This window comes from Salmo salar, chromosome 01, assembly GCF_965601325.2.
Source record: "Salmo salar chromosome 01, fSalSal1, whole genome shotgun sequence".
NCBI classification, from domain to species: domain Eukaryota; kingdom Metazoa; phylum Chordata; class Actinopteri; order Salmoniformes; family Salmonidae; genus Salmo; species Salmo salar.
The window spans coordinates 27,034,526-27,053,927 of record NC_138291.1 but is presented as its reverse complement, the minus strand read 5'-3'; the positions used below and the strand labels follow the sequence as shown (position 1 = coordinate 27,053,927).

General features: G+C 42.9%; 1 long non-coding RNA gene across 1 annotated transcript; it reads left to right on the top strand.

The window, feature by feature from the left end:
* The first annotated feature begins 41 nt into the window (after nucleotides 1-41).
* On the top strand, nucleotides 42-17,612 carry LOC106588088 (uncharacterized). The gene is made up of 7 exons (XR_001324573.3): nucleotides 42-142; nucleotides 256-441; nucleotides 5,294-5,438; nucleotides 5,967-6,912; nucleotides 9,913-10,116; nucleotides 10,246-10,346; nucleotides 15,782-17,612. It is a non-coding gene; the product is annotated as an uncharacterized LOC106588088 (long non-coding RNA).
* Nucleotides 17,613-19,402: the final 1,790 nt, after the last annotated feature.

Here is a 19,402-nt window from a genome sequence, read left to right as displayed (position 1 = left end):
GTCTGTTATTGTGAAAAGAAAATGAACCAATAAAGATACAACTTTTGTATAGTTACCACATCCGGGTCTTTTGCGTCCTTAGCTACCAGTCCAAAAATAAAAAACATTACCACGCCTGCCTCATCAACTGCTATGCTATCAGGTAGACTTATGATGTATAATTTAATGTACAATACAATAGGAAATGTTATTTATTTACCTCAAATATCTTGCAAAATTGTCTAACGGTATTCTAATCTTGGGTTACGTTACCAGAGCGTCAAGGGCAAGGCATCGATGGACATTACGAGAGGCAGTTAGATTAAATCTCCCGCCCGGCATCCAGCGAGAGTTCTCGGTAGCCATGTGTCAACTGTGTCACTGCCTGAAGTCGGGAGAGTTTGTCACCCCAGCCCAACGTCACTGGTGGTCCTGAGCGAGGATGTCCCCAACAATAAGCAGGTAGCTATCGTATCTACGTGCACAATTTGCACGGTGGAGAATTGCATTGTGATACGAAACGCGGCCCCGGTATGCTTTAGGACCATGCCAACGCCTCAGAGCGGTAGGGTAGGCTGTTTTCCAGTTTCAGCCAGCTGGATTTAGGACCGCACTGACACCACAGAGCGTGCGGACAGGCGTTGTGAAGGCAAAGCTTCTGAAAGTCTGGCGTATAGTACCAGCACGGGAGAGATGAACAGAGGCAGCTGCTGCTGTTTGTGTTGCGCTTTTTCTTCGAGTTGTAAAAACAAGCACAGCAGAAACTGGCTACTCTTTAGTTGACTGGTCTAGATGGCAAGGTAAGTGCTGCTTGACATAATCTTTTTTCAGTGTTGAGTTAGTAGTGTAACTGACATGTTACGTTAGCCAATGTCTCATCTCTTCTCGACTGAATGAACTACAAGCAGCTACTTTAGTAGCTACCACAGCCAGTTCAACTCTAGATAGCCTCTGGCTACCAGTGGCGGTCAGTGCCGTTTAAGATGAGGGAGGACGATTTTTAATGAGCATCGCCTTATTTCTATTACAGCATATTGGATTACTGCCATTAATATTCCATTCACCCAGGTCAATGTAACAGGGACTACAGGTTGAGGCTATTACATGATACATTCCTTATACCCATCATTCCTTATACCCATCATGAGGTTGCTACAATGAATTAATGAACATTTACAACATAGGTGCACACAGGTGAGAGAAAAATATGAGCTGACAGACAGTGACACATTGAATACCGCCTTGCACACTTACCTGCATCAAGCTGATATAGGGTGTAATTATTAGTCCAACAGTTGCAAACGAGACTTTCTATTGGACAAATTCAGGTATGTTTTGTTCCGTTTGCTTCCGTTTTTAAGATTTTTTTTCAACAGAATCGGCAGAATGAATACACCCCTGATCACTTGTAAACACAGTTCACTTTCATAGCAGTAACGTTGTATTCCTTCTCGCGCTCTCTTTCTATCACCTTTTCCCTTCAATTGTGGACTTCAATGAACAAAATGTCAGCTGTATGTGACCCTGGCGAAAAAACCTTATCAAGCCAAACCAAATCATTGTCACCATATTAGCTAAAGTAACGTCATAGTCAACATAGTTAATAGAACTAACGCGTTAGTAAACATGTTACAATCATGCAGTAACGTTACAGTGTACAGTCAGCAAACTGTTCAACTATTGTCTTTCTCCCTCTTTGTCTTTGAGTCAACTACTCACCACATTTTATGCACTGCAGTGCTAGCTAGCTGTGTCAAATCAATCAATCAGAGAGAGAGATGCGCCATCATTGGCCCGATGTCTAGTTTAACACCAATGTCAGGAGAGAGATGTCGGCATCGGCCCGATGTCTAGTTTAACGCCGATGTCCAAAACCGATGTCAAAGCTGACGTGCATACCTATATGATATGAAGCCACAAAAAATACAGTTACACTGAACAAAAGCCGAAAAATACTAAGCGCACACTTTCAACAACTAAACAAGTTCAAGTCGAGCACTCATTTGAAAGAGTAAGAACATTTCAGCGAGACAACTCAAAGGCCAAATCCATTAAAGCCAAGATAATGGAATTCATTGCCCTTGACAATCAACTGTTCTCTGTCGTGGATGATGTTGGCTTTCGTCAACTGGTCGAGCACCGGTACACACTACCAAGTAGGTGCTATTTTTGTACAGATGTTGCCCTACCGGAGTTACACAGTATTGCAAGTAGCTCCATAGCTTCACGACTGACATTTGGACCAGCGACGTCAGCCCCATGAGCAAGCTGAGTCTGACAGCACAGTGGGTTGATGAGGATTTCGTACTAAGGAAAGCCGTATTGCATGTTCAAGAATGTGCTGGTTCTCGTACCGCTGCTGCCATTTAAATGGCATTTGAGAACATGTTTGAAACTTGGAAACATGAACACACTCCTAGCGCCATTCGAACAACTGACTCGAGAAATAAGATCATCAACTGCGTCGACATGCAGCAGACGTGATACTCTCTGTCACGGCATTGAAACGCCTGCTCAACAAAACTGCTGACAGACCGCGGGGTTAAAACTTGCAAAAGTACTCTACTAGAGGCTGTGAACAAACGATTCGGTGGCATTCTCTCTAAGCCTCTTTACTGTGTTGCCACCATGCTCGATGCTAGGTACAAGTACCGCTACTTCGATGCAGACAAGAAATAGGGTTTACGTGAAATGTTAGACACAGCTGGACAAGATGGACATGGACACAGTGACAGTGCGCACCGAGGAAGAGAGGCCACGGACAGACAGAGCTGAAACTTCACTGCTTGACCTGTATGATGAAATCCTGGTTGAGAATGAATGAATGTGTGTAACCTTTATTTAGCTAGGCAAGTCAGTTAAGAAGAAATTCTTATTTACAATGACGGCCAAACCCGGACGACGCTGGGCCAATTGTGCGCCGCCCTTTAGGACTCCCAATCACGGCCGAATGTGATACAGCCTGGATTCGAACCAGGGACTGTAGTGACGCCTCTTGCACTGAGATGCAGTGCCTTAGACCGCTGCGTTGTGTGTGCGTTAACTATTTAACTCTACTAGAATGCTTTATTAAAGGCCTCTAAAATTTAAAATATTGCTTATCGGTATCGTTGTTTTGTCAAGGAAAATATTGGATATCTGTATCGGCCTTAAATGCGATATCGGTGCATTGGAAATGTTGATACTGGAGACTTATCAGAAGAAACTGTGTAACTTAGCATTTATAGCAGTTAAGAAATTATTTTGAAGGTTGGTTATCCTCCCACAATTTATGCATCGCTAGATTTGATTTGTTACAAGATTAAGGGCATACTGTGCAACTTTCATAAGGTCTGGATGCCTTATATGGAATACAGTACAATAAAAGGCGTCTGTATTGAAAACTTGCCCATGTCAGGGGAGATACCTATTTAGGCAATCCCTAGCTGCTGGGCTTCTCAGTCCTGGCCCTGGGGGCCTGCCGCATTTTTGATTGACACTCTGGCGTTGGCCTAACACACCTGAAACCAATAATGAATGTTTCACTAAGATGCTACAGCTGAGTGGGGTGTATTGGGTTGGGACGCTGCAGGGCCATAGACCCCTAGGGACAGGACGGGGTGACCCATCTATATTGTGCGCAAGTAAAAAGAGCTCTACAATACTATTAGGCCTATGATAGGAATTATATGGAGCCTGTACTGTTTCCGTGTGTTAATGTGTATGTAACCGATGTGAAATGGCTAGTTAGTTAGCGGTGGTGCGCGCTAATAGTGTTTCAATCGGTGACGTCACTCGCTCTGAGACTTGAAGTAGGGTTTCCCCTTGCGTTGCAAGGGCCGTGGCTTTTGTGGCGCGATGGGTAACGATGCTTCGTGGGGTGTCAGTTGTTGATGTGTGCAAGGGTCCCTGGTTCGAGCCCAGGTTGGGGCGAAGAGAGGGACGGAACCTACACTGTTACATGTACAGTGCATTTATAAAGTATTCAGACCCATTGACTTTTTCCACATTTTGATACGTTACAGCCTTATTCTAAAATGGATCAAATATATATTTTTCCTCATCAATCTTCACCCGATACCCCATAATGACAAAGCGAAAAATAGGTTTTTAGACATTCTTGCAAATGTACTAAAAATAAAAAACAGATACCTTATTTACATAAGTATTTAGACCCTTTGCTATGAGACGCAAAATTGAGCTCAGGTGCATCCTGTTTCTATTGATCATCCTTGAGATGTTTCTACAACTTGTGGTAAATTCAATTAATTGAACATGATTTGGAAAGGCACACACCTGTCTATATAAGGTCCCACAATTGACAGTGCATGTCAGAGCAAAATCCAAGCCATGAGGTGGAAGGAACTGTCCGTAGACCTCTGAGACAGGATTGTGTCGAGGCACAGATCTGGGGTAGGGTACCAAAACACTTCTACAGCATTGAAGGTCCCCGAGAAGAAAGTGGCCTACCTCATTCTTAAATGGGAAAAGTTTGGAACTACCAAGGCTCTTCCTAGAAATGGCCGCCCAGCAAAACTGAGCAATTTGGGGAGAAGGGTCTTGGTCAGGGAGGTGACCAAGAACCCGACAGTCACTCTGACAGAGCTCCAGAGTTCCTTTGTGGAAATTGGAAAACCTTCCAGAAGGACAACCATCTCTGCAGTACTCCACCAATCAGGCCTTTATGATAGGGTGGCCAGACGGAAGCCGCTCCTCAGTAAAATGCACATGACAGTCCGCTTGGAGTTTGCCAAAAGGCACCTAAAGGACTCAGACCATGAGAAACCAAGATTGAACTCTTTGACCTCAGTGCCAAGCATCACGTCTGGAGGAAACCTGGCACCATCCCTATGGTGAAGCTTGGTGGTGGCAGCATAATGCAGCAATGCTCCCCATCCAACCTGACAGATCTTGAGAGGATCTGCAGAGAAGGGGAGAAACTCCCCAAATACATGTGTGCCAAGCTTGTAGTGTCATACCCAAGAAGACTCGAGGCTGTAATCACTGCCAAAGGTGCTTCAACAAAGTACTGAGTAAAGGGTCTTAATAGCTATGTAAATGTGATATTTCAGTTGTAATTAAAAAAAAAAAAGTTATATTTTTTTCTAAAAAACAGTTTTTGCTTTGTCATTATGTGGTATTGTGTGTCGATTGATGAGGGGGGAAAATGATTTAATAAATTTTAGAATATGGCTGTAACGTAACAAAATGTGAAAAAATGAAGGGGTCTGAATACTTTCCGAATGCACTCTATATCACTGTGAAATTGGAATAAGTGGTAAAGAATAGTGAAAAAACAGATTGTGTTTGTTGATCTCTATGTATGAATTTCCAGTTCACTCGATTGGAGATGTATCTGATGAGGAGAACGAAGATCCAGAAGGACATTAAGAAAATTAAAGTACTTGACAAAATCCTGGCTTCAAGGATCTGAAATGAAAAAGGGAAGGAGTTCCATCAAACTATGGAAGGAACTATTGGTAAGCACAAGGATACGCAGAGTACACAGAATTTAATGCAGCACCATATCACCAAGTCAAATTCAGAGTGTGTAAATGTACTTGGCGAATGAAGGCGATTCTGATGTGAGAATGTGTATATGCTGAAGGATATTTTCTACCAATTTTTGTGCAGCAGCTAAAACCCAACATATATTCAGAATGTGCAGATTAAGCAGAAAATACAAGGATGTTTTTGGCCCTGGCTCCTTCCAGTAGTAAGTGAAATAGTATCATTTCAGAATGCTGATCAGTGTGGATACTGTCTACAATGCACATTGACTGGAGCTTTGAGGACAATGTTAGTCATAGTACTCACATGTCAAATTACGATTCCATGATAAACTAAAGAACTTGAAAATGGTGATATAAATCATCAGCTTTCTTTCGCATGGGATCTGGCACATAAAATTGATAACCTTACTTAGATTCAGTCTCAGAATATTGAATATGGTAGTTTGTTATTCATATGCAGGCTATGTTTTAATAATATATTTTCATTCACCCTAGTTCATGGATCCAGTGAAGAAGTGGACTTTGTTCCTGTGTTCGTGACTCAAGTGCCTGACAAAGAGTATGAGACACAACACAAGTGGAGGAAAGTGAATTTGTTTAAATATGCTGGAACACAATTATAGATGGTAACACTTTACATAATTAATTTGCTCATAACCCACTGTTCCCCGGGCGCTGAAGACGTTGATGTCGATTAAGGCAGCCCCCGTACCTCTCTGATTCAGAGGGGCTGGGTTAAATGCGGAAGACACATTTCAGTTGAATGCATTCAGTTGTACAACTGACTAGGTATCTCCCTTTCCTATGTAGGCCAATATACACTAACTACTCCTGTAACAATGTTAGTCTTACAATGCAGTTGTATTATTCTACACTAGATGGCAATATAACCCTAGGAAACAATGTAACTGCTTTGTACTTTCACTGTGTATTCAGTTTTTTCTTGGTTCTTTGATTTCTGAAAACACCACATAGGCAACCTGTTTCCCATTAAACTGTCCATGAACAACTTCCCCATATTCTTTTGAATTTGCTGTTTGGTGGATGACATGTCACTTAAAGTCATAGTTAGAGAGTCATGAACATTGTCCAGTGGGCTCTTTTTCAAATTGCATGTATTTCAGTGGTCAAGAAAAAAACATGCATCAGGTTTAATTGATATATGCAAATTCTGAATTATTGCTTAGATTGTTGACAATGTCTCTCCTAAACATCTCAGGATGATACTAGACAGAGCTCGCTAATGGTTCTTAAACTCTGAGTTTAGGCTCCTGTATGCCATGTTTACCTGCTGGAATCCAAACAATGCATGAACTCAACTCCCACACAGCAGCAGACTTGGCTGAAGTGGGTCACGAAGAGAGGGCAGATGAGTCACAAGGCAGCCAGTCCAATTCCCAGGGACAAAAAGAAACAAGACTTTGTGAAGAAAAACATTGAGGTATGTCAAAGTTCATGTTGGTCCAAGTGCAGTGTCAGACTGTCACATAGATTTGGACAAGTCTAATGTTACGTGTGTTTTTTTTTCTTCCCCACACTGGGAAAAAGAAGTATTTATTTGACTCAGACATAGGGGCCTGATTGAAAATAACTACGATCTGATGAAGGATTGTTTTCACTACTATGTGAAACATGACAGTTGGCGAGGGGTGCAGGAGGCCCGGTGCAGATGACACAGGAGGAGCAGGATTGCCTGGATGACCTCAAATCAAATCTAATTTTATTAGTCACATACACATGGTTAGCAGATGTTAATGCGAGTGTAGCGAAATGCTTGTGCTTCTAGTTCCGACTATGCAGTAGTATCTAACAAGTAATCTAACAAATTCACAACTACCATATACACACACACACACAAATGTAAAGGGATGAATAGAATATCTACATATAAATATATGGATGAGCGATGGCGTGCAGCATAGGCAAGATGCAGTAGATGGTATAGAATACAGTGTGCTCCCTCTGCTGTTTCCTGTAGTCCACGATCATCTCCTTTGTTTTGTTGATGTTGAGTGAGAGGTTATTTTCCTGACACCACACTCCGAGGGCCCTCACCTTCTCCCTGTAGGCCGTCTCGTCGTTGTTGTTAATCAGGCCTACCACTGTAGTGTCGTCTGCAGACTTGATGATTGAGTTGGAAGCGTGCATGGCCACGCAGTCGTGGGTGAACAGGGAGAACAGGAGAGGGCTGAGAACGCACCCTTGTGGGGCCCCAGTGTTGAGGATCAGCGGGGTGGAGAAGTTATATCCTACCTTCACCCCCTGGGGGCGGCCCGTTAAAGTCCAGGATGTAGTTGCACAGGGCGGGTCGAGACCCAGGGTCTCGAGCTTAATGACGAGTTTGGAGGGTACTATGGTGTTAAATGCTGAGCTGTAGTCAATGAACAGCATTCTTACATAGGTATTCCTCTTGTCCAGATGGGATAGGGCAGTGTGATGGTGATTGCATCGTCAGTGGACCTATTATGGCGGTAAGCAAATTGGAGTGGGTCTAGGGTATCCGGTACGGTGGAGGTGATATGATCCTTGACTAGTCTCTCAAAGCACTTCATGATGACAGAAGTGAGTGCAATGGGGCAATAGTGATTTAATTCAGTTACCTTAGCTTTCTTGGGAACAGGAACAATGGTGGCCATCTTGAAGCATGTGGGGACAACAGACTGGGATAGGGATTGGTTGAATATGTCCGTAAACACACCAGCCAGCTGGTCTGCGCATGCTCTGAGGACGCGGCTAGGGATGCCGTCTGGGCCGGCAGTCTTGCAAGGGTTAACACGTTTAAATGTTTTACTCACGTTGGCCACGGAGAAGGAGAGCCCACAGGCTTTGGTAGCGAGCCATGTCAGTGGCACTGTATTGTTCTCAAAGCGAGCAAAGAAGTTGTTTAATTTGTTTGGGAGCAAGACATCGATGTCCGCAACAGGGCTAGTTACTTTTTGTAATCCGTGATTGACTGTAGACCCTGCCACATACTTCTCGTGTGTCACGCTTGTGTGTAGGAACGGACCAAGGCACAGCGTGCGTATCGTTCCACATATTTAATTTTAATGTGAAACTATGCAATACATACAATAAACCATAAACAAAACAACAAACCGTGACGAAGAGGTGCTACATGCACTAACTCAAAATAATCTCCCACAAGCAAAGGTGGGAAAAACAACTAAATATAATTAAATATAATCCCCAAATTGAGACAACGATGACCCGCTGCCTCTAATTGGGGATCATCCAAAAAAAACAACATAGAAAAACAGAAACTAGAACCAAACAACATAGAAAAATAAAACTAGAATAACCCCCCCCCCCCCCCCCCCCCCCCCGATCACGCCCTGACCTACTCTACCACGGAAAATAAGAGCTCTCTATGGTCAGGACGTGACATCGTGTTTGAGCCGTTGAATTGCGACTCTACTTTGTCTCTATACTGATGCTTTGCTTGTTTGATTGCCTTGCAGAAGGAATAGCTGCACTGTTGGTATTCGGTCATGTTTCCAGTCGCCTTGCCATGATTAAAAGCGGTGGTTCGCGCTTTCAGTTTTGCGCGAATGCTGCCATTAATCCACGGTTTCTGGTTAGGGAAGGTTTTAAGAGTCATAGCGGGTACGGCATCTCTGATGCACTTGCTAATAAACTCGCTCATGGAGTCAGCGTATACATCAATGTTGTTGTCTGAGGCTATCCCGAACATATCCCAGTCCACGTGATCGAAGCAATCTTGAAGCGTGGAATCCGATTGGTCAGACCAGCGTTGTATTGACCTGAGCACGGGCGTTTCCTGTTTTAGTTTCTGTCTATATGCTGGGAGCAACAAAATGGATTCATGGTCAGATTTGCCGAAGGCAGGGTGCGGGAGGGCTTTGTATGCATCACGGAAGTTCGAGTAGCAATAATCCAGAATTCTGCCAGCTCGTGTCGCGGATTCGATATGCTGATAGAATTTAGGGAGTATTGATCTTAGGTTAGCTTTGTTAAAATCCCCAGCTACAATAAATGCAGCCTCCGGATGTATGGTTTCCAGTTTACATAGAGTCCAGGGAATTTCTTTCAGGGCTGACGAGGGATCTGCTTGGGGGGGATATACACGGCTGTGACTATAATCGAAGAGAATTCTCTTGGACGATAATGTGGTCGTCATTTGATTGTAAGGAATTCTAGGTCAGATAAACAAAAGGACTTGAGTTCCTGTATGTTGTTGTGATTATACCATGAGTCGTTAATCAAAAGGCATACACCCCCGCCCTTCTTCTTACCAGAGAGATGTTTGTTTCTGTCGGCGCGATGCGTGAAGAAACCGGGTGGCTGTACCGACTCTGACAACAACAACTGTACCGACTCAATCCCAAATGAGCCAAGTTTCCGTTGAACAGAGAATGTTACAATCTCTGATGTATCTCTGGAAGGCAACTCATGCCTTAATTTCTTCTACCTTGTTATCTAGAGATTGGACATTGGTGAGCAATATGCTAGGAAGCGGTGGATGGTGTGCTCGCCTTCTGAGTCTGACCGGTAGGCCGCTCCGTCTGCCTCTTCTGCGGCGACCGCGTTGTTTTGGGTCGGCCTCTGGGATAAGATCCCATGTCCAGGGTGGAGGTCTGAACAAAGGATCCGCTTCGGGAAAGACGTATTCCTGGTCGTAATGATGGTAAGTTGACATAGCTTTTATATCCAATAGTTTGTCCCGACTGTATGTAATAACACTTGAGATTTTCTGGGCTAACAATGTAAGAAATAGTACATTAACATTTTTTAAATAACTGCATCGTTTTCTAAGGACCTGAAGCGAGCGAGGCGACCATCTGTCGGCGCCTGCTGATTCTCCTCAGAGACATGAAGGAAGAGGAAGGGGACAATGCTGTGAAGGCATGCTGTGAGGTAGGCCAACATACAGCCCTGATGGGGAGCATGTGGTGGAGGATGACTCATGTTTTCAACTGTCTGAATGTGGCAAACGGAGTTAGTCTAGAGAGCACCGTTTGTCTCTATCTCACAGCACATTTCTACACACAAACATTTCACTCATTATGTTTAGGGTAGTAGTAGCCAGTAAACACTTGTTATCATGGTGGGAATAGTTTTGTAATATAATGACCAACATCTTTCAAGCACTGTGTTACTCACATAACTGTTATGATTGTTGCTATAGCCATTGCTCATGAGTACACAGAGAAACTGTTTAACACTGTTTAACACACGCTACCCCCTTACTACTCCAATGAGCAGCCATTTTGACTGCAACATTCTAACGGTCTAATAAATTAATGCTATCAGAAAAATAATAATTTGGTTGTGTTTATGAAAGTCACGGGTAAAATTAGAATATGAAAAAATATGTATTTCAAAGAACACTAGCAGTTTCATTGGTTTGTTACTGTAGGCGGTCTGCTGCTGCATGCTCTCGTGTGGAACACAAAGGAATTGCGGTTATTCTTAGAAAAAGTAATATTACTATTATTTTTTTTTTTCAAAGATACGTTTTTTGGAAACCTCAATCTCTTTCTGATACTATCCTAAACACAAATATAAACGCAACAATTTCAACAATTTTACTGAGTTACAGTTCATATAAGAAAATACGTCTATTGAAATACATTCATTAGGCCCTAATCTATGGATTTCACATGACTGGGAACACAGATATGCATCTGTTGGTCCATGGGAAGTTAAGCCCGGGAATTTTGGGAATTTTGCTTAAATTCATCAAGAAAGTTAGCTTATAACAGTGAACCTTTTTTGTGGGATACACATAAGGCAATTCTAGGTCTTGTGGCATATTTTTGTTAAACTATCCCCAATTCAATGGAATTGCAACCCTCTGCATACACAGTGCATTCTTCCATCACATGTACAGCTGATTCTCAAGATCTTGCACACTAATGAGATGCTATTGAGCCCACACTATTACACTGTCTGAGCCAAGGACTACATAATTTCTGGTAAGTTTTGATTAGAATACTGGGTGGGGTGAATATATTTTATATGACATACATCATTTTTTTGTAAACTAGTAAATAGTAGCCTACAGCAAAGGGTGTTTAAATTATTTCTAACTTGTTAACAATTTCTGCTAGTTTAGTTTTTGATACCATGTGGGTTTTTATCTTGCTTGAGCCTGCTAACTGAGTGTTAATTCACCTGTTTCCATACATGTTTCATTTTAAAACATTTACCTTATAAAGGAGTTGTTTAATCTAACTGCTTAACTATTTATCTGTACATGGAATTGTATTTGATGTTTTTTTACTCATAGCTGTGTACATTTGCAAATACTGTGCCAAATCATATGTGAAGAATGCAACAAAGATGCAGAATCATCTGGCCAAGTGCATAAAGTTCCCTCAGCGCTCACAACAAGCAACCTCTGACAAAAGTCCCTCTACTTCTATTCGAGGTGAAAATGATGAATCCGACACCTTATCAATAGCAACAGCTCATGGTCCTCCTGGAATCAAGTTTTTTTTTACTCAATGGAGGAACGTAGTCAGAGAAATGCTGATGAGTCTTGTTCGAGCTGTTCATGCAACTGGCTCACCTCTGATGCTCACAGGCAATGTGTATTGGAAGAGATTTCTGAATGCTCTTTGCCCAGCATACACCCCTCCAACCAGACATGCTTTATCTACTCATTTGCTGGATGCAGAGTTCAACAGAGTTCAAGTGAAGGTCAAGCAAATTATAGAGAAAGCAGACTGTTTTGCAATCGTCTCTGATGGGTGGTCGAATGTTCGTGGGCAAGGAATAATTAACTACATCATCTCCACCCCTCGACCAGTATTCTACAAGGGCACAGATACAAGGGACAACAGACAAACCGGTCTCTACATTGCAGATGAGCTGAAGGCAGGAATCAATGACCTTGGACCACAAAAGGTATTTGCACTGGTGACAGACAATGCTGCAAACAAGAAGGCTGCTTGGTCTAAAGTGGAGGAGTCCTAGCCACACATCACACCCATTGGCTGTGCTGCTCATGCATTGAATCTGCTCCTCAAGGACATCATGGCACTGAAAACAATGGATACACTCTACAAGAAAATGCCAAGGAAATGGTTAGGTATGTGAAGGGTCATCAAGTTATAGCAGCAATCTACCTCACCAAGCGAAGTGAGAAGAATAAGAGCACCACATTGAAGCTGCCCAGCAACACCCGTTGTGCTGTTGTTGTCAAACATGTTTGACAGTCTCCTGGAGGGGAAGGAGTCTCTCCAAGAAATGGCCATATCACAGTCTGCTGATATGGACAGCCCCATCAAGAAGATCATCCTGGATGATGTATTTTGGGAGAGAGTGGTAAGCAGCCTGAAACTCCTGAAACCTACAGCAGTAGCCATTGCACGGATTGAGGGAGACAATACCATCCTGTCTGATGTTCAGACTGCTTGCAGATGTAAGAGAAGAAATCTGTACTGTCCTGCCAACTGTTGCTCCAAGCAGAGGAAACTGCAGTTCTGAAATGCATCAAAAAGCGTAAAGACTTCTGCCTGAAGCCCATAAACACTGCAGCATACATGTTGGACCCCAAGTATGCTGGCAAGAGCATCCTGTCTGGTGCAGAGATCAACAAGGCCTATGGTGTCATCACTACCGTGTCTCGCCACCTTGGCCTGGATGAGGGCAAGGTTCTTGGCAGTCTGGTGAAGTACACTTCCAAGCAAGGGCTTTGGGATGGAGATGGAATATGGCAGTTGTGCCAACATATCTCATCAGCCACCTGGTGGAAGGGACTTTGTGGATCTGAGGCTCTTTCCCCTGTTGCCTCCATCATCCTCCAAATCCCACCAACATCAGCCGCCTCAGAGCACAACTGATCCTTGTTTGGGAACACACGCAACAGGCTGAACACACGCAACAGGCTGAACACACGCAACAGGCTGACCAATACAAGGGTTGAAAATTGGTGGCCATCTGGGCAAATTTCAGGCCTTTTGAGCCTGACAACGAGCCATCCTCAACAAGGTTGGAAAGTGACAGTGAAGATGGGGCCTCAGAGTCTGATGTTCAAGAGAGAAGACATGGAAGCAAGAGAGGAAGACAACCAAATCTTTAGTTTCTAGACTATAATTTTACAGATGTATGTTAAACGTATTTGCGAGATGCGATGGATCATTGGGGATCATTCAATGTTCCCGTTTGTTCAGTGAAATCGTCCCATGTGAAGAGTCAAGTCATTTAATTGAAGTTCAGTTCGTAACTAAATATATATATATATATATTTTTCTATTGGATGGATTTAATCATTTGCAATTATATCTACTTATGAGAAGGTAAAAGGTTTATGTTTCTGTCTCCATATGATATGGTAAATCTATCCAATGCCAAAAGCATCTACATTTAAATGGTATTCATATTAATTTTCATATATTTCCGTTAATTCCCACGGAAAGTTTCCACCTCCTGAATATTCCCCAAAATGTGCAACCCTAGGTGTGACCAACTTTTGCCTCCTGCAGCACGACACATCTCCTTCACATAGAGTTGATCAGGCGGTTTATTGTGGCCTGTGGAATATTGTCCCACTCCTCTTCAATGGCTGTGCGAAGTTGCTGGATATTGGCGGGAACAGTAACACACTGTCGTACACAACGATCCAGAGTATACCAAACATGCTCAATGGATGACATGTCTGGTGAGTATGCAGGCAATGGAAGAACTGGGACATTTTCAGCTTCCAGGAATTGTGTACAGATCCTTGTGACATGGAGCCGTTCATTATCATGCTAAAACATGAGGTGATGGCGGCAGATGAATGGCACGACAATGGGCCTCAGGACCTCGTCAAGGTATGCATTCTGTGCATTCAAATTCCCTTCCATAAAATGCAATTGTGTTAATTCTTTGTAGCTTATACCTGCCCATACCATAACCCCACAATCACCATGGGGCATTCTATTCGCAATGTTGACATTGGCAAACTTCTTCCCCACACGACACCATATATGTGGTCTATGGTTGTGAGGCCGGTTGGACGTACTGCCAAATTCTCTAAAAAGTTGGAGGCAGCTTATGGTAGAGAAATGAACAATCAGTTCTCTGGCAACAGCTCTTGTGGACATTCCTGCAGTCCGCATGCCAATTGCACGCTCCCTCAAAACTTGAGACATCTGTAGCATTATGTTGTGTGACAAAACTGCACATTTTAAAGTGGCCTTTTATTGTCCCCATCACAAGGTGCACCCGTGTAATGATCATTCTGTTTAATCAGCTTCTTTTTATGCCACACCCGTCAGGTGGATGGATTATATAGGCAAAGAAGAAATGCTCACTAACAGGGATGTAAAGAAGTTTGTACAATATTTTCTTTTCTTTTCAGCTCATGAAACATGGGACCAACATTACGTGTTGGGTTTTATATTTTTGGTGTGTGTGTGTGTGTGTGTGTGTGTGTGTGTGTGTGTGTGTGTGTGTGTGTGTGTGTGTGTGTGTGTGTGTGTGTGTGTGTGTGTGTGTGTGTGTGTGTGTGTGTGTGCGTGCACTTCAGGACCCTGGATAGCTCTGTTTCAACGTGTCTCATCCTAGATAAATTCTAGATCAATTCTGTTGTGCTCCTGTACATCCAGTACCTGACTGATTTGTCTGTTTGTGCTTCTATAAATTAGACTGTCCTATTTTTACATTCACATTCTATCATTCTACTGTATTCATATTAGATCGGTCTACTGTATTAATACATTTATCACTAAATAATCACACACCAAAAAATGGTACCTGGGCATATAACTAATACGCTATAATATTATTTAGATGGGTCATTTTCAAGTTCTTGGTTTGTGCTGTAGTTGGTATTCGAAGCTTTATGGCTCAACTGTTTGCTGATTTAAATTTTATCCTGTTCACTCATGTTCATGCACAGAGATCATAGTGTAAAAGGATTTGGCTCCCTCTGTGGAGGCACTACTGAGATCTCTGAGTTTACGGGACAGTCACTCATTGTGAGGCAGAGGCAATTGCTAAATATTAGGCATTTTGGAGATTTCTTGGCAAGACTCATGGAGCAGATTCCGGTTGCAAGAAAGAGTTGGATTAAGAGTACCTTTCGTAAATAGCGTGTAATTTGTGACAGTAGTTTGGATGGGAGGCCAACTAGTCAAATTTTAAATTATAACCAGAGGGTAGATTTTTAAGTCACGTTTTGAAGATATAGGGTCTACCATTTTTCTGTGAAGTATTTCTGACAGAAATCTCAGTTGACTTTTTTTTGGGCTCAGCCTTTTTCTTTTGTTGTTATTTGGGGAAATTGTTGTACCCTTGCTACTTGGAGAGAGGGACTGCTTGTCTTATACTTCAGCCTATATATGTTGTTTTCTTCCTAGGGAGATGTGGGGCGTTCCAGTACCAGCGGGTGACAGTTACTCCCCTGAACCAGCAGAACAAGACCAGCTAATTCACATTGACTCCAGGCTGCAACTGCGCTTCCTGTTCAATATTTCCTGTCTGTGTGTCCGAAGCCCCTACTGACCACAGCCTTCCCCAGACCCAGGTACTGTACAGCCCAACTGTCTACTGCCTAATAGGTCTGGATGCCATCAACAAGTCAAAACACCATCTACGCCTGTAAAGAGTCAAGGTCATTAATAACTTCTTCAGGATCGGTGGGTCCCCTGCGGGACTGTTGAGCTAACGTGGGCTAATGCGATTAGCATGAGGTTGTAAGTAACAAGAACATTTCCCAGAACATAGACACAGTTGAAGTCGGAAGTTTACATACACCTTAGCCAAATACATTTAAACTCAGTTTTTCACAATTCCTGACATTTAATCCTAGTAAAAATTGTCTTAGGTCAGTTGTCTTAGGTCAGTTAGGATCACCACTTTATTTTAAGAATGTGAAATGTCAGAATAATAATAGAGAGAATGATTTATTTCAGCTTTTATTTCTTTCATCACATTCCCAGTGGGTCAGACGTTTACATACAGTCAATTAGTATTTGGTAGCATTGCCTTTAAATTGTTTAACTTGGGTCAAACGTTTCGCGTAGCCTTCCACAAGCTTCCTACAATAAGTTGGGTGAATTTTGGCCCATTCCTCCTGACAGAGCTGGTGTAACTGAGTCAGGTTTGTAGGCCTCCTTGCTCGCACACACTTTTTCAGTTCTGCCCACAATTGTTCTGTCGGATTGAGGTCAGGGCTTTGTGATGGCCACTCCAATACCTTAGTATGCTTGGGGTCATTGTCCATTTGGAAGACCCATTTGCGACCAAGCTTTAACTTCCTGACTGATGTCTTGAGACGTTGCTTCAATATAGCCACATAATTTTCCTTTCTCATGAAGCCATCTATTTTGTGAAGTGCACCAGTCCCTCCTGCAGCAAAGCACCCCCACAACATGATGCTGCCCCCCCACCCCCCACCCCCGTGCTTCACGGTTGGGATGGTGTCCTTCGGCTTGCAAGCCTCCCCCTTTTTCCACCAAACATAAAGATGGTCATTCTGGCCAAACAGTTCTACTTTTTGTTTCATCAGACCAGAGGACATTTCTCCTAAAAGCACGATCTTTGTCCCCATTTGCAGTTGCAAACCGTAGTTTGGCTTTTTATGGCAGTTTTGGAGCAGTGGCTTCTTCCTTGCTAAGCGGCCTTTCAGGTTATGTCAATATAGGACGCATTTTAATGTGGCTATAGATACTTTTGTACCTGTTTCCTCCAGCATCTGCACAAGGTCCTTTGCTGCTGTTCTGGTATTGATTTGCACCTTTCGCACCAAAGTACGTTCATCTCTAGGAGACAGATCGCGCCTCATTCCTGAGAGGTATGACGGCTGTGTGGTCCATGGTGTTTATTCTTGTGTACTATTGTTTGTACAGATGAACATGGTACCTTCAGGCGTTTGGAAATTGCTCCCAAGGATGAACCAGACTTGTGGAGGTCTACAATTTTTTTTCTGAGGTCTTGGCTGATTTCTTTTTATTTTCCCATGATGTCAAGCATAGAGGCACTGAGTTTGAAGGTAGGCCTTGAAATACATCCACAGGTACACCTCCAATTGACTCAAATTATGTCAATTACCCTATCAGAAGCTTCTAAAGCCATGACATAATTTTCTGGAATTTTCCAAGCTGTTTAAAGGCACAGTCAACTTAGTGTACAGTGAGGGGAAAAAAGTATTTGATCCCCTGCTGATTTTGTATGTTTGCTCACTGACAAAGAAATTATCAGTCTATAATTTTAATAGTAGGTTTATTTGAACAGTGAGAGACAGAATAACAACAAAAAAATCCAGAAAAACACATGTCAAAAATGTTATAAATTGATTTGCATTTTAATGAGGGATATAAGTATTTGACCCCCTCTCAATCAGAAAGATTTCTGGCTCCCAGATGTCTTTTATGCAGGTAACAAGCTGAGATTAGGAGCACATTCTTAAAGGGAGTGTCCCTAATCTCAGTTTTTTACCTGTATAAAAGACGCCTGTCCACAGAAGCAATCAATCAGATTCCAAACTCTCCACCATGGCCAAGACCAAAGAGCTCTCCAAGGATGTCAGGGACAAGATTGTAGACCTACACAAGGCTGGAATGGGCTACAAGACCATCCCCAAGCAGCTTGGTGAGAAGGTGACAACAGTTGTGCGATTATTCGCAAATGGAAGAAACACAAAAGAACTGTCAATCTCCCTCGGCCTGGGGCTCCATGCAAGATCTCACCTCGTGGAGTTGCAATGATCATGAGAATGGTGAGGAATCAGCCCAGAACTACACGGGAGGATCTTGTCAATGATCTCAAGGCAGCTGGGACCATAGTCACCAAGAAAACAATTGGTAACACACTATGCCGTGAAGGACTGAAATCCTGCAGCGCCCGCAAGGTCCCCCTGCTCAAGAAAGCACATATACATGCCTGTCTTAAGTTTGCCAATGAACATCTGAATGATTCAGAGGACAACTGGGTGAAAGTGTTGTGGTCAGATGAGACCAAAATGGAGCTCTTTGGCATCAACTCAACTCGCCGTGTTTGGAGGAGGAGGAATGCTGCCTATGACTCCAAGAACACCATCCCCACCGTGAAACATGGAGGTGGAAACATTATGCTTTGGGGGTGTTTTTCTGCTAAGGGGACAGGACAACTTCACCGCATCAAAGGGACAATGGACGGGGCCATGTACCGTCAAATCTTGGGTGAGAACCTCCTTCCCTCAACCAGGGCATTGAAAATGGGTCGTGGATGGGTATTCCAGCATGACAATGACCCAAAACACATGGCCAAGGCAACAAAGTAGTGGCTCAAGAAGAAGCACATTAAGGTCCTGGAGTGGCCTAGCCAGTCTCCAGACCTTAATCCCATAGAAAATCTGTGGAGGGAGCTGAAGGTTCGAGTTGCCAAACGTCAGCCTCGAAACCTTAATGACTTGGAGAAGATCTGCAGAGAGGAGTGGGACAAAATCCCTCCTGAGATGTGTGCAAACCTGGTGGCCAACTACAAGAAACGTCTGACCTCTGTGATTGCCAACAAGGGTTTTGCCACCAAGTACTAAGTCATGTTTTGCAGAGGGGTCAAATACTTATTTCCCTCATTAAAATGCAAATCATTTTAGAACATTTTTGACATGCGTTTTTCTGATTTTTTTGTTGTTGTTGTTCTGTCTCTCACTGTTCAAATAAACCTACCATTAAAATTATAGACTGATAATTTCTTTGTCAGTGGGCAAACGTACAAAATCAGCAGGGGATCAAATACTTTTTTCCCTCACTGTATGTACTTCTGACCTACTGGCATTGTGATACAGTGAATGAAGTGAAATAATCTGTCTGAAAACAATTGTTGTAAAAATTACTTGTGTCATGCACAAAGTAGATGTCCTAACCGACTTGCCAAAACTATAGTTTGTTAACAAGAAATTTGTGGAGTGGTTGAAAAACGAGTTTTAATGACTCCAACCTAAGTGTATGTAAACTTCCGACTTCAACTGTATCTGACATTGCCCACCCAACCACATC